This window comes from Trichomycterus rosablanca, chromosome 12 (genome assembly GCF_030014385.1).
Source record: "Trichomycterus rosablanca isolate fTriRos1 chromosome 12, fTriRos1.hap1, whole genome shotgun sequence".
NCBI lineage: Eukaryota > Metazoa > Chordata > Actinopteri > Siluriformes > Trichomycteridae > Trichomycterus > Trichomycterus rosablanca.
In genome coordinates, this window is record NC_085999.1 from 5,671,463 (window position 1) to 5,685,763 (window position 14,301).

Sequence of the window (14,301 nt, forward strand, 5' to 3'; positions counted from 1 at the left end):
CTACTAAAATGCAACATATTTTGTCTACACATAAAATGACATTACATTATAACAATAATGCAAATGCATTCAAAATCAGCGAAATATACACATTTTACAATTAAAAACAGTACAATTGAATTTCTTGATTTTTGACTGTATTGACGTACAGTATATTGTCAAAAGTATTGGGAAACCTTATAATGAGCTTGTTGTACACCCTATTTTAAAACCATGGGCTTTAATATGGTTGCACACTAACCTCTTTATTTTATGCAATTACAACATTTAGTCTTTCAGGCACCCATGTTGAACAAGAAGGCTCACAATCTATGTTCCAGGTCATCCCAGTGGTTCTCAACAGGCTTAAGGTCAGGCACTGTATAGTTTCTCCACATCAAATTTGTTATGCTTTATGCACAGATAAGAAGTCATAGTGAAGAAAAGGGAAATGGTCTTTCCCAAACTGTTTATTTTACACAGTTGATTTTATACATTTGATAGGAATGGGGGTGGCATGGTGGCACATACTGTTCTGGGTGTATTTTAACTTATGCTTAATTAATCAGATCCACTGCAACCCTGACCAGGATAAATCGGAGGTAAAACAGACAGTGAATGAATGAATGATAGAAATAGGTGTTTGAAATAACTGAACTCAAAAATTAGGAGGACATTCCCAATAGTTTGTCCATTTAGCGAACATGTCGATTTATTTGCTTTTTTCTGGACTGATGGTTTCATTTAAGTTTGCATTTTAAAATGAATGTGTGTTAAATGTAGGAAAGATGCATGCTTAACTGGACGTATTTAGCCTGTGGGAGATCCAGTTAACTGTTCGTATGTGTGTGGTCTGCATAGTTACAGCACATCTGAACAAATGCAGACCACTAAATCACCACAGAGAATTATCCATGATTTATATGAGCTGACTGTGAGACAGCATACTGCACATACGTGTATTCAGTCTGTGCCTTTATCTGCACACTGTGAGAAAGCTGTTGTATTAAAACCAGACATCAAGTCATTAAACTGTTGAGTTTGTCTTTAAAAATAGCTGAATATCAGATTGCCTTTGTAATATGTATTTGCAAAAGTTAGCATGTAAAACTATATCAAGCTCAGAATACAGCCACAGCTTTCCAAAACTTGACCTGTTTACTCTTGAAGGAGTTATACCCATAAGAAGAACAATAGCTCAAGTTTGAGTAAAAAGCCTAAAACTTAAGAAATGTACATTTTCGGCATTTAGCAGACACTTTTATCCAAAGCGACTTACAATTATGACTGAACACAATTTTGAGCAATTGAGGATTAATGGCCTTGCTCAGCGGCCCAACAGTGGCAACTTGGCGGTGGTGGGGCTTGAACCGGCAACCTTTTGATTATTAGTCCAGTACCTTAACAACTGTTTAACTGTATTTTCTCTGGGATGTTTCAATGTGCTGTTGTAATTTTTGCATCTTTTTTCATGGACAACACACTGCTTAACTAATGCACCGTGCACTGTTCACATTTTTTAAGATTTTCTTTGTCTTAACATATTTTACCACCACTTTCATATTCTTTTAGTTTTAACTGATGAATCACTCAGATCTAAGAGACTAAATGTCTCAAAGAACAGAGTAAGACTGACCACACATTAACAGTGTTAGCCTTTGATGTTCAGAGGTTAAAAACATATGGTGTTCACACCTGTATCAAATTATTTTCTCACTGTGTGTGAGTGGTTGAGTGAGGGAGAGAATAAAAAAGATTAAGTGTGGGATCACTGAACAGCTTCAAAATGAACTGGAACATCAGTTGAGGCTTTCTTGACCAACATTACTACCCAGACATACAAATGCTGTTTTGACATAGTGGGCAAAAAACCCTATAGACATACTTTAATGTCTTGTGAGTGGCTGTTATTATAGCTGAAGAGATTACTTATTTTAATACCATTTGTTTTTAAAATGGGATAATCAGGTGCCCAAATATTATTGACCATATAGTGTATATCTCTTATAGAAGTGTTACCAAGCTTTTAATAATCAGATTTAAACAACATCAATTTGAGCTGACTTATACAAATACATAATAATGTGAAGATATGTGATACTGAATGTGGTTGTAAGGGTTTTGCCCAGTGACCTTTGTTTCTGATTTCATGTTCTTGGCTGTAAAAAGATCCAATTAAATAGCCTGCGGATGTAGAAAGGTAACTGCTGTGACTGACAGGATGCCTCGTTTTCTGCACCATGTTGTTGAACACAGGGTGAATTGAAATCTGCTGTGAATGGTAAAGCTTGTATAACTCTTTCTCTGACATTGTAAATAACAAAAGCTACCATATGGTGAAAGTTCAACAACAAACCAGGCATTAGTGGTCTGAGAATAGAAGTGTTCAGAGAGGACATTCTGGAGCTTGTTTATGATGATGGAAGTACCTGTAATCAGTCAGTTAGTCTGTGCAGCTGTAGTAGCCCCATTATTTCTGTTGGGGAATTTTGTAAAATGCAATAAAACAGAAATCTGTAATTTTTCAATTTTCATAAACCTTAATTTCACTGACAAAAGTACAAGGAAACAATTTTAATTGCTTTGTCTGTCCAACTTGTGTGTATCATACACTGATGTGACCAAATGGTCTTAATTGTTATCAGGATATTAGGACTATATGCAAATGTCACGAAAGATAGTAGTAATATAAAGCCATGCCCTTACCGAGTACCTTATTAGGAACACCTTTCTGGTGTGTATATCCACTGATTATTTATAATTTATTTTATAAGCTACGCAAACAATACAGGTTAATATTTGGGTATACAATTACCACATTGTATTGCTTTTGTTTTTAATATATTTGAACTCAATAATTAGGGGGGTGTCCCAATACCCCTCCTAATATAATGTATCTAATCGGGTGTTGCCGCTGATGCATCTAACTGCCACCAGACGGTGCTGTTTCCTAAAATATAGGGTTTTTTAAGCCAAGCCAGTGGTGCTTTATTAAAATAACAACCGCACATTTATGGTCGAAGCTAAGGTTACAAAGTGTAAATATTATATAAAAAAGAATGCTGTTAATAAAAAGATAACATCAATAATTTCTGAGGAATGCCTTCATTGTCAAACATGCCTATTGTCGCACATGCAGGTGCACAGTACATTGAAATGTAAACTGATTGTTTTTCAAATGCACCTTCTTGTTTAAAAGCTGGGATCAGTGCACATGGTCAGCAGTAGTAATAGTAGGAACAAAGAAAAAATTTGCAATAGCTATAGGAAATAAATACACCAAAGTTGGTGTATGTGTGTGTCGTTAAAGGTCATGGGATTTTATTCTTGCTTCCAGTAACTATTATGTGGAGTATGTTAAATATTGCTCCCATGTCTGCATAAGTTTGTCTGTCTGTGTACTTTGATCTCCTTTTTTAAACATATTAAGTGTAAGTAAGTGTATGAGTGTGTGTAATCATGTTATGGATTGGTGTCCTGTCCAGAAACCCAATACAAACAATTTTAAAGGGTGTTAGGCATAAACGCTTAAAGATCAGAAAGAAAAAAACACATTTAAGGATATAAAACTGATATTCTGAACAAGAAAGTGACCACGCTGAACAACTAACTCATGGCTAGTTTAAAGTAGCATAGAGGTGTGTGAGTATTGTGGGTCACCTGTAGCTCATTAATTTTTGTAGCTTGCTGTACACAAACACACATTTCACTACATGTCAATGTTAAGATCTGTTTCTGATTTACTAATGATTTACTGAGAATGAACTTTACAACTCTAAAAAAGCGCCATGTACCAGCACTGCAACTCTGATCCCAAGGGATTACACACACACACACACACACACACACACACACTTCACTACAGGTCACACTCAGCAGAAATTTATAGGCTGTTTTTTGGGAATGTCACTTAATGTTTGTATGAGTTATGGAAATCTTTTACGCTGCTGTTGTGGAACTGATTGGGCTGTTTATTGTTGTCACAGTTTTGTACTCCCACCACCACCATCACCACCACTACTACACACAACTACAAGAATTACTGCCACTTCCACCACCATCACCACAACTTTGGTTTTCCTCAAGCTTGCCCAAGAACATGCTGAAGGTTATTCTGTAAAATCGACTAAACTGGCTGAATTGCCCCCTGGGTGTGATTTAGTGCATAGATGTGTGATTGTTGTCCTGTAATATTGAAACAAGGGTGAAGCAGTTACTAAAAAAGTAAAAAGCAAAGAGCTGAAAGAGAATTATCAGTATAAAGAAAGATACATAAAGCAGAGAGAGGAATCGAGATTGATGGAACTGCTTCATCATACGGTTTCTTGTTCAGTTCATGTTTTGTTTTACCTGTTTGTAAACACACAACACAGTAGTGAGTTGATTTTCCTGAAGTAAACCAGGCTACATGTAATTGACCTTGGTATTATGGAGTATTTTTCTGACCTTTGTAGGAACTTTCTGTCCTAATGAATAGCTAACAATGGGTCTGTATTAATGATTTCTGAATGCCTTGTTAAATCTTTTAGTTGTTCTGCCTGTACCTGCTTCATGGTCTGGTGCTTTTAATCCACTTACAAAACCCTCAAGAACGCAGCACCATTAACACTGGAATATCATCACTTATCATTAATCTTACTCAGTGAGAGGAAGTTGGAGGTATTTTTTACTGGCTGGTTACATTCTGTCAGTACAGGCCATCACACAAATCAGGCCCTATCTCCAGGTTCAGCCGGATAAGAGGAGGGGCTGCAGGTGTACTGGTGCCTGTGGGGGGAAGGGTGCTGTTAGCCATTAGGACTCTGTGCAAGCCACTGAAATTCCTTTAAACCAAACTTGTCAAATAATGCTTTCCTGCTCGTTTGTGGGGAACAGTCAGGCTGTAAGAAAAAAAATTGAAATTGATTTTATTGATTTTGTCACTACTACTAATTTTAAAATCAGTAAGTACTTCTAATATCTCTTCCCTCAGAAGGATGTAGTACTTAATAAGTACTACAAATTGTAGAATAAATAAGTACTACTACTAATATCTCTTCCCACAGGAAGATATAGTATTTATATCAATAAGTACTACTACTAATTTTAGACTTAATAAGTACTACTACTAATTTTAAAATCAATAAGTGCCACTAAGGTGGCACAGTGGTAAAACACACGCTGTTCACCAGAGCTGAGATCTCAGACACCAGAGCTGTATCGAATCTCGGCTCTGCCTTGCCGGCTGACGCTGAGCTGCCACATGAACAACGATTGGCCTGTTGTTCAGATAAGGGGCGGGATTAAGCCGGATGGGGACTCTCTCTCAGACTGGTGCAATTACGACCTCTGCTGGCTGGTTGGTGGCGCCTGCACGGAGATGGGAAAGGAGTGCGGTAGAGGGTGTGGCTCTCCGTACACAGCGCTGTACTGCACTGCACTCGTCAAGTGTAGGTGATAAGATGTTCGATTGCTGTGCACGTGTCGGAGGGGGCGTGGAGCAGCCTCGTCCTCCCCAATCAGGAGCAGGGACCAGCATTAGTGAGAGGATGATTGATGGGTTGAAATTGGATGCGCTAAAGTGGGAGAAAAAAGGGGGGAAAGAAAGTAGTTCTCAAGACTGTGGCATTAGTCTGTGAAGTTTTATGATATATGTAGTTGCAAGCGTCATGCCTATTTGTACTCAACAGCTCTAATTTTTAATGAATTATATTTTTAGGCTTTTCTGGAGGTGTTACAGCAAAACAACAACAGCAACATGGTACTTTTGTTTTCTTTATAAGATAGAAACAAACCCTTGGTACCAACCTCTTATTGGGCAATACTTATATACTCACACCTAAGAGCAATTTACAGCAGCCAATTCCCATTTTGAAGTGAACTAACATAGACACCAGTAATGAGCAAAATTACTATGATGCATAGAGGCATATACAGTATATGGTAACTAGTTTAGTAATTTTGTCATTTTGATTAAGCTAAACAAACAATGTAGCCAAATCTTCTTTCTTTTCTTTTGCATACAATATATTACAAACGTCAAGATAATAAACTATTACAATACATGCTAAAGTATTTGATAAGATTTCATGATTTTAGATAGTGAGAAAATAACAATAAACTGTTCAATGACAGTTTAATGTCGGTAATAAAGCGCTTCTCAGGGCACAAACAAATATCTTGCAATACTGTAAATTAACTTTACTGCTGTACACCAACCGACATGTTCTGCATGTTTCTCTTCATGTGTCTGTACAGTCAGTGTCTGTACTGATTGTGTATATGTACAGATATGTGCTTATTATGTTGGTATTTTATTCGTTCATGTGTTGAGCTTGTGCTGGTGTCTACTGGTGTTGTGCAGGTGCCTGAGGGCTTTAGGTTCACAGTATTGGAGTGGGGTCAAATAACTGGTTTTAAATGGTGCTAAAGCCACCTACCTGTCTTGTGTCAAAGGTTAGATCTAGCCAGGACCCACCAGGAGCTTGTCAACCACATAGATCTCAAGACACACATCTTACTTAAATATCAAATATTAAAATAGATTATAATTCAGACAGTTAATTGTGTCAAGTCACATTTAAACAAATGTCTGTGTAAGATTTTGGTTGCTCTAATAATTAGTTAGAAATTTTGGGCAGGAAAAAAACACGTTACCATATTCCAGGATTAGATAAAGACAACATTTTTCTCACTTAAATGGGCGTTGTACTGTATATAGCCATAACCATTCATTTTTATCATTTACATTTTACATTTACATTTTCTGCATTAAGCAGATGCTTTTATCCAAAGCGACTTACATTACTGTGACAGTACGTATATTGTCCAAGCAATTGAGGGTTAAGGGCCTTGCGCAAGGGCCAAACAGTGGCAACCAGGCAGTGGTGGATCTTGAACCAGTGACCTTTCAATTACTAGCCCAGTACCTTAACCACTAGGCTACAACTGCCCTATCAACTGCTTTATCCTGGTCACGGTCACTGCAGGTCCAGTTTCACCAAGGTAGAAATATCCTTATTGCCTATTACCCTGGTGCCAATTCATTGAAGACCTTTGGCTATAGACATCCCCTTTTCTGCCATAGCCAATCATGTCTGTGTAGACACCTGGCTGGCCGATAGCGCTGCGGAGATTTAAACTCGGATATCAGTTGTGGTGAGCTAATAGACCGTTTTGCAACCCAAGTACTTTGAATTTCTTTAAAGATAAATTTGTCTAGATGTAAAAAGTATGCTACAAATGATCTTATCAGATATGCTGCTGTCTTTTGATTCTGCTTTCTTTAAAACATATTTCATTTTTTTAGTGTTTTTTTATGACTGATGCCTCTGCCGTTCAGTTACTTAATATTTTACCATGTTGAGAATCTGATACGGCAGTTGTAGCCTAGTGGTTAAGGTACTGGTCTAGTAATCAGAAGGTCGCTGGCTGTTGGGCCCTTGAGCAAGGCCCTTATCCTCAATTGCTCATACTGTATACTGTCACATATTATTTTCAATGCAATAGTAATGGCCTGCATAGCTCAATTTGAAATTTATATGTAGTCACTTTAAAGTTAAACTCAATTTTGTGCTGTTTTTGTTTTACTGGTGTATATATGAAGACTGATTATAATGTAACTGGTACTAAACTGGCAGCATAATGTGATTCTATGCACTAAAGCTGCTCCATGTTAGGATATGAGCTTGCTCCGGAAATTCGTGTCTGTGATGTTCCTGCTGAGTGCCTCACACCAAACAGGATGTTCAAGTTGGGTGCTCAATCTTTACACACACTGTTCTCTTTAATGCCTAAAAGAGTAACGGCTGCCATGGCAACTTTGTGCTGAAAAGTGTGGGCAACCCCATCAGCTGCTCAATTTTACGCCAGATAACTAAACTGAAGCTCTCTTATTTTGGACACATTATGAGAAGAACCAGTTCATTGGAAAAGATTATTGTGCTTGAAAGAGTTGAAGATAAAAGAGGAAGAGGATGGCCAGCAACAATGTAAATTGATACAATTAGGGGAAGAATGAACAAACCACTTAGAAGCGTGAAGATCTAAAGAGAAGACAGGATGTTGTGAAAAAACACTACCCATAGTGGCCAGGCATCTGAATCGACTCGACGGCACATATAATAATAGTAATAACAACAATAACATGTGTTTTGACAGTGTACCTGATTTTCATGTTGATGAGATGTTAAAAGAAAATGAGATCATATAACAGCTTCCTGACCACAATTCTGGACTGTAGCTAATAACTTCCCTCTGCCCAATTAAAAAGGGCTTTTTAATAGTTTGATTTCAGATAACCCAATCTGCCATCCTTTGCTGATCAGAAATGTGTTGATATGGTCAGATGTGGTCCAGGACCCATTCAAAACAGTTCTGCCATGAACTGATGCTGAAACATGGGTGACATTGTCCAAAGTCAAGTACACTTTACATCACCAGGGGCTTTAAAGATGATGTTCAAACGATTTTCTTTGGTCATGTGATCAGTAACTTAATTTAATCACAATTTAAGCTGCTAATTTGGAGCTAAGGCTTATTTCCTGCATGACAACATATAAACCCATATAAAGCTCACTTGTCTTTGAGATATTTGTATGAGACTTTTCCAGTGTATTGTTTTTGTTTTGAATTGTGTGTGTGTGTGTGTGTGTGTGTGTGTGTGTGTGTATGTTCTTGCTCATCCTGCCATGCGTGGCTGATCAGAGTGCTCCCCTGCAGTCTCAGTCATTGCAATGCGAGCCTTGGACTTGTTTAGAAAGTGACAGAGCCTACGCTTTGTCCCCACTCAATGGGGCAGAGAGAGAAAGAGAGAGAAAGAGAGAGAGAAAGAGGGGTCTGGGGGAGATCGAGTATTAGAGATGAGAGAAAACAAATGAAGGACAAAGAGCGAAACGTCTAGACACGACAGATAAATAGAGAGTCACTGACACTGGTCCCTTGGGAAACCTTCACCTCTTTCCAAGGACTTTTATTCTCTTATTTTACTGTATGTGTGTTTGTATATAACAGCAATACAAAGTGTGAATTCAGTCAGAACATGCATGGTAAGAGAACAATAGGGTTACAATAATGTTAACACCATAACTTTAAGAAGGATCACTAGTATACTGCAAGTTTAATAGAGTGGCATTGATAATAACTGTCCTAATCTGACCATAGTATACCCCTTTTCCAGTTCTGATTTCCTGCTGGTACCTAACCTGGAACCATGTATTGCTTTTATATTGCAGTGTGTGCGGCACGGTGGCTCAGTGAGTAGCACTGTCACCTCACTTCAAGAAGGTCCTGGGTTCGATTCCCAGGTTGAGCAGTCCGGGTCTCTTCTGTATAGAGTCTGCATGTTCTCCCCGTGTCTGTGTGGGTTTCCTCCGGGAGCTCCGGTTTCCTCCCACAGTCCAAAGACGTGCAAGTGAGGTGAACTGAAGATACAAAAATTGTCCATAAGTGTGTTTGACATGAAATATTGAACTGATGAATCTTGTGTAACTAGTAACTACCTGTCCTGTCACGAATGTAACCAAAACGTGTAAAACAGGCACCCAGGTGGAGCAGCGGGATATTCCGCTGGCACACCAGCACCGAGTTTCTGAACTCCTCGGTTCGAAACTCGGTGTTGCCACCGGTCGGCTGGGCGCCATCTACGGGCATAATTGGCAGTGCTTGCAGAAGATACTAATTGGCCACCGTATCTGCAGCGTGGGGACTGGACTGGGTGGGTGGGCGGATGAGACGCCTGTGCAGAATGCAGGGGCGAGAAGAGGAGGGCTGTGCATGTGTCGGAAGAGGTGTGTACAGCGACGTGCTCTCCTTGGATGCAATCGGGTATCTTTCAGCAGCTGAAGACAAAATTGAGTGTGCTACATTGGGAGGAAAATGGGGAAAAAAAAAAAAAAATACGTGTAAAACATGACTTTAAAATCCAAATAAATGCATCTAATTAAATAAATAAGTGCACCTGATCTAAATGTATGCTTTTTTCTAACCAAAACAGTTATTTATTTTCCTATGGCTGCTCCCGTATTAGGGGTTGCCACAGCATATCATTCTAGTCCACATACCAATGTTGGCACAGTTTCTACACCGGATTTCCTTCCTCCAGCCTGTCATGTCTGTAGAAGCCCGACTGGCTGATAACACAACTGAGATTCAAACCCCTGATCTAGTGAGCTAGCTTTCACTATTGCGCCACCCGAGCACCTTGAAGCTGTTTTGTAATAAGGAACTAATTAAATATAGAATAAAGAACAAAAAGCAAATTAACCTTTAACTTTATTCCCTTCAACTCTCAATCTGTGTGTTTGAAGCAGGTGCCTGTGTTACAGCAGGTGGGGGGTGGGGATATTCACAAGATCACTGTTCTATTTAAAACAGACACTCTAATACTAGATCTCCAATAAACCTTTCACCTTTCACCCCTTCTGAGGTCACATAGATCACAGCAACTGTGCAGTCTTGGCCACCCACAGTGGTCGAAGCACTAAACAACCACCTCATCCTACGTATATAAACACACATACCGTACATTCCAATTTATACATATAGAAATACCCACCACACTTAAATAATCTATAAAGATATGACTTTATAGATTACTTAACATATTTACATATCACTTCACAGCATTATTAATTTTGCAATAACCTAAAACCTTTGATACTAACAACAAATTGTCACAGGGTGGTGATTTACTTGTGACAGAGGTATCAGGTTTAACCCTGCACCTGAGATAATAGGTAATAAACAAATGCAAGAGACCTAACTAGAAAACCAAAGAAAGGAAAATAATAACTCCGAACAGGACGCCATTCATCACTGTGCCTCGAATTTGTGTACAGTGGCATGGTCATATTGTTATAGACTTTAACATATTCCATCGTATTTATCCTTGTAATAGACAAATTTTAAATCAGGTGTGAGAATCATAATTAGATTTACACAGGATTCATGTAACTAATTAATTCTAATGTAACTAATCATTTACAAATATTTTTTGTTTACTCATATTCATATTTTACTCATAATGCCATATTTGAAGGCTGTTTACTATGGCTGAAGTGCATGACTGTAAGATTGTAAGTTGTGTGAATTAGACACATTTTCAATACTTTTTAACTAATGCAATTCTGGCAGGTGACTTAATAATAGGTGATTTACACTTTTTTTAGGTCTTCCTGTGCTCTCCATGGTGCTGATTTGAAAATACATATTTTTTTAAATGTGGCAATGTGACAAAAAAAGTTAATTTACACAAGAAGTATTAATACATGATTAATCACTACTAAGAAAATGTAGATGTGCTTAGGGCATTTTTGCCAGTAGTCATATTCCAAGAATACTGCTACAATAGAATGCTACTGGATGTGTACATGATAAGAAGTGCATCAAGTGCATTGTATGATGTCCAAAACCCAGTTGTAGCTGATTTAGACCAGTTCCTATGTTAACTGTGGAATCTTCCACTGTCCTACAAGGTCACCGACAAGATATATAAGGATGTTTTTTTATTATTATTGTTATCGCATTCACAGAGCCTCTGTGTGAGACTCGGTCTCTGCAGACAAGATTAAAACTTTTCTACTTGCAATCCAGTCTTTGAGGTATTTTATTAAGGGTTTTTCCACCACAGGCCATAAGGCAAAAGAATTAGCCCCCAAACCCTAGAACTGAACAATACAATTTTAAAATAATAACATGACTGCACAGCAGGTAGCAGCTCCAGGGACCTGAGTTGAGTATTTGCCAGGAATCTGTCTGTTCAGGTTTCTTGTGTTATTCAAGGTTTTCTTAATGTAGATCCTTCCAAAAACTTGTCAGTATGTTGATTGGCTACACTTAGCTGCCTCTACCTGTGAGAAGAACCGGATGTTGCAGTTCTTAGAACCATTGTGAACCTGATCAGGATAAAATAATTACTCGTTCAGTTTTTTTTTTAAAGAAAATACTCTAAAGATACTGTATATAATATTTTTAAACCATTGTGTAGTGAATTACTTGCAGTGTATTAATCCAATAAAAAAAAAAAAAAAAAAAATTAAATAAAAATAAAAAACACAAGAGATGCACAAATGTGCAGACACAGATATCATAGCATCAGCTATCAGATATCATTCATTCTTATTATGGATCAATTAAAATGTAGTTATTTAAGGAATTTTAAAATAGGTTTAACACAACAGCTATGTTATTTGAATTCAGTACAGTAGAACATACAAATGTTTCCTTTTTAGAAATTTAAACATTCTTTTAATTTTACATTTTTGCAAGAACTAATTAATATTTTCAAATAATATGCAATACAGTATGCAGCACATGAAGACAAACATGTAGTTATTATTTTTAAGTTTTCGTTTAAAGACACAGAATGTCAAAATATAATCTGATTTAGTTCAGGAGTAATTGGTTGGTTTTGCCAGTGTATTAAGTAGCAAGTATTTATTACAACTACAGTATAATACAATGTAGGGAGAAGACATAAACATTTTAAGTAAAGTAATACTCAGTATTATTACAACATTAGTACCAAAATTATTTGCTATAACACTTCTTACACAAAATCTGTGTGTGTTTGTGCGGGTGTGTGTATATATCTGTTTGAGTGTGTATGTGTGTAAATGTGTGCTCCAGATGGGCTCTTTGACCCTGTGGTTGTAATGATGGCTGATAGACTGGTTTCTTACATCATATCACTGTCACTAGCGCTCCCCATCACTGCACATAAATCTACCATTATAACTACCACACACACACACACACACACACACACACAGAGGGAGAGAGAGAGAGAGAGAGAGAGAGAGAGAGAGAGAGGGAGAGAGAGAGGGAGAGAGAGGGAGAGAGAGGGAGAGAGAGGGAGGGAGGGAGGGAGAGAGGGAGGGAGGGAGGGAGGGAGAGAGGGAGGGAGGGAGGGAGGGAGGGAGGGAGAGAGGGAGGGAGGGAGGGAGGGAGGGAGGGAGGGAGGGAGGGAGAGAGAGAAAGGCTGTGTCTGTTGTCCCAGGAGATGTAGAGTAATTTATCGTGCTTTAGTTGGACAGGTCAAGCGGCTTGGCCATTATTCCCATGCTGCTCAATACAGATAATCATTTAATGATTATACACTAATGACCAATCAATTATCATATAATAATTCATCTATCTTACTCTGCAATAATTGTACTTTCCTAAATTATAATTAAACATGCTTTAATGATCAATTCAATATAACAATTTGACTGTTATTAAATTACTGCATTAAAAATTTGATAATTGAAAAGTTTACATATTTTATAAAAACATGACATTGTTTGGATTAAAATACCTTCTACTAGGGATTTCTCTGGGAAAAAAGAGATGGAGGTATATGTTTCTCCAAAATGTCTATTCACCACCCTGCATTAATGCAGATGTGCAAGTACTACAACGCCTAACACACCACAATACCATGACTTTTAAACTTTCAAAATGTCCCTGCTTTTCTAAAAAAGGGGTGCATACAATAAACAAGTGATCAAGTGACAATAAACAAAGTTATATACAGTAAAGTCAAAGTGTTGTATGACAGATTAGTGGTAGTACAAGCAACACAGCAGGTAGTGTCACTGACACCTTTACAGGAAAACCATGTTGTTCTTCAAACATATATCTATACTAAACACATTATCCTGTTTGTTTGTTTATTAGCATTTTAACGTCATGTTTTAAACTTTGGTTACATTCATGACAGGAACGGTTTTTACTCATTACACAAGATTCATCAGTTCACAAGGTAATATCAAACACAGTCATAGACAATTTTGTATCTCCACTTCGCCTCACTTGCATGTCTTGGGACAGTGGGAGGAAACCGGAGCACCCGGAGGAAACCCCCACAGACATGGGGAGAACATGCAAACTCCACACACCGGACCGAGACCGCCCCACCTAGGGACCGAACCCAGGACCTTTTTGCTGTGAGGCGACAGTGCTACCCACTTAGCCACCGTGCCACCCCACAATATCCTGTAAACTCAAATTTTCCAAAACTCTACTTTGTTTTTTTCATTTACAGTACATGCTTTTTAGAGATCCTAAGATATTTGAAGAGGTTGATGCAAAGCAAATATTCTAGCATGAGATGCTAAGTAAATATTCTAAGTAGAATGGTCAGTAAGGTGTTTTCTTTGTTTCTGAGAGAGTAGTCAGGTGAAACAGTGCAGAACGAGACCTGTTAAGTGTGGTATATTAGAACATAAAAGATCATCTCAAAGCTCGTTTATCATCCACTTTACAACCCAACCTGGTGATCGTAACCTAGGCAACAGTCTTGTGTGTGATCTGCTCTCATCACTCAGTAAGCCGATGGGCCGAGATGGAAGCTGATGTCCC